Source organism: Montipora capricornis, chromosome 2 (assembly GCF_036669925.1).
Source record: "Montipora capricornis isolate CH-2021 chromosome 2, ASM3666992v2, whole genome shotgun sequence".
In the NCBI taxonomy this organism is placed as follows: Eukaryota; Metazoa; Cnidaria; class Anthozoa; order Scleractinia; family Acroporidae; genus Montipora; species Montipora capricornis.
In genome coordinates, this window is record NC_090884.1 from 15526354 (window position 1) to 15528853 (window position 2500).

Sequence of the window (2500 nt, forward strand, 5' to 3'; positions counted from 1 at the left end):
TGTGGTTCGGTCAACTACACTTTTCACGAGATCATGTGAAGAATAAAGCATTCGTTTACTGATTAAGCCTAAGCGCTCGTTGCAGTGATTAGGCCTAAGAACTCTCTTGAAATTTTAGCTTTCATTTTGTGGTTCGGTTAACTACACTTTTCACGAGATCATGTGAAGAATAAAGCACTCGTTTACTGATTAAGCCTAAGCGCTCGTTGCAGTGATTAGGCCTAAGAACTCTCGTAAAATTTTAGCTTTCATTTTGTGGTTCGGTCAACTACACTTTTCACGAGATCATGTGAAGAATAAAGCACTCGTTTACTGATTAAGCCTAAGCGCTCGTTGCAGTGATTAGGCCTAAGAACTCTCGTAAAATTTTAGCTTTCATTTTGTGGTTCGGTCAACTACACTTTTCACGAGTTCATGTGAAGAATAAAGCACTCGTTTACTGATTAAGCCTAAGCGCTCGTTGTAGTGATTAGGCCTAAGAACTCTCGTAAAATTTTAGCTTTCATTTTGCGGTTCGGTTAACTACACTTATCATCGACTACGGGACTGCGGACCACGATACCACTCCATTTCAACACTTAGTTCATTGTTTATCGACTGCGGGACTGCGGACTACGGTAGCACTTCACTTCAACACTTAATAAATACATATTGACTTCCTAGCCGCCTTCGGACTGCAGGCCACGGTAGCAGTATACGTAGATTTAAGGAGGGCGGGAGTGGCCGGGTATTCTGAAGTTGCTCCCGAGAACGCTACACACGCTGCACATGAATCTAACTCGTTCTTTAATCAATGAGCCGAAACAATAATCCATGAGCTGAAACAAGCACGCTACACATGAATCTAACTCGTTCTTTAATCAATGTGCCGAATCAAACTTGCAGACACTTTAGTTCCTGTGCCGAAACATACTCGCTAACACATATCTATGAATGTAACTCGTTCAGTAATATATGAACCGAAACTAACTCCCTAATTCATGTGCCGAAACAAACTCGCTAACACATGAATGTACCTTCATGAGTAAGACATGAGCAGTTTGAAAATATTCAAATAAACAAAACTCACTACTACATGAGGCATAATCAAAACTGTTTCGTATAACCTACCATACGCGCAATTAATGCAATTGAAATCTGAGCGCCTTGAATGTTAGTTCGATACTGTAACTTCGTTATTTGATTACTCGCATTGTCTAATTATTCAAATTTGTAAATTTTCATAATGTCTTTTAAAAACGCTTTCCACAAATCTTCTCTACTGTGAATATATCTCCATCTGAATTCCGCTAAATACGATGAATAATGTTCTTTTTTGCGACCGTGTGTTAGGAGCCTTGCTTTCGTAGCCCCGTAGCCCCGTAGCCACGTAGCCCCGTAGCCACGTAGCCACGTAGCCACGTAGCCCCGTAGCCCCGTAGCCCCGTAGCCACGTAGCCACGTAGCCACGTAGCCACGTAGCCCCGTAGCCCCGTAGCCACGTAGCCACGTAGCCACGTAGCCACGTAGCCCCGTAGCCCCGTAGCCCCGTAGCCACGTAGCCCCGTAGCCACGTAGCCACGTAGCCACGTAGCCACGTAGCCCCGTAGCCACGTAGCCACGTAGCCACGTAGCCACGTAGCCACGTAGCCCCGTAGCCACGTAGCCACGTAGCCACGTAGCCACGTAGCCACGTAGCCACGTAGCCACGTAGCCACGTAGCCACGTAGCTCCGTAGCCACGTAGCCCCGTAGCCACGTAGCCACGTAGCCACGTAGCCACGTAGCCACGTAGCCACGTAGCCACGTAGCCATGTAGCCCCGTAGCCCCGTAGCCCCGTAGCCCCGTAGCCCCGTACCGTAGCTCCGTTGTCCCGTTGTCCCGTAGCCCTGTAGCCCCGTAGCCCTGTAGTGTGTCTATTTCTCGTTCTAAAAACAAAAAAAAAGAATTAGCGTGCACAAACTGCGTAGTCAAGTATCCGGACTTTAAGGGGTACAACTTCGAGTGGCGGGGTATTCTGCAGTTACTCCATGGCCTCAATTGCAAGTAGGTTCGTCCCGTGGCGTTTACGGTGAGAAGTAGTGAAATGACGCTTAAGAAATTTCTATGTATGCAGGCAGTTTCTAGAATTTTCACTTTCATTTTCGATTTTGGTGCCGTCTATATTCTCTTTGACAGCCGTCATCAGTGTGTTGTCTGAAAGCGCAGGATTTTAAGAAAATATTCATGGTAATCGATCCTTGAAAACAACCAAATTGCAAAGATTTCTCTTCTCGGGCTACTATTAAATTAAAATTGACTTGAATTGACGTTCTTTACAACCTACTTCGCGATAACGGATATCTTTTTGTGAGATGGACGAAGCTCCACCGAAGTTTGTAGCTGCATATGACTTATGTGTTCAGTTTCTTTTAAGCTAAATTCTATTCGAAAGGTGGTTTCCATAGATGCCAAGTTGTAGGGAGAGGCTCGCTGGAGATTTAATGGAGCGCCTAATCCGAGCGAGCAACAAAGGCGCAAA

At 45.6% G+C, this 2500-nt stretch overlaps 1 protein-coding gene across 1 annotated transcript in view; it reads left to right on the forward strand.

The window, feature by feature from the left end:
• Positions 1-2014: 2014 nt before the first annotated feature.
• LOC138038963 (uncharacterized) overlaps positions 2015-2500 on the forward strand; it is a 47531-nt gene continuing 47045 nt past the window's right edge. The window contains exon 1 of the mRNA XM_068885076.1: positions 2015-2050. The gene's annotated coding sequence lies outside the window, so the exon portion shown is untranslated. The remainder of the gene's footprint in view (positions 2051-2500) is intronic.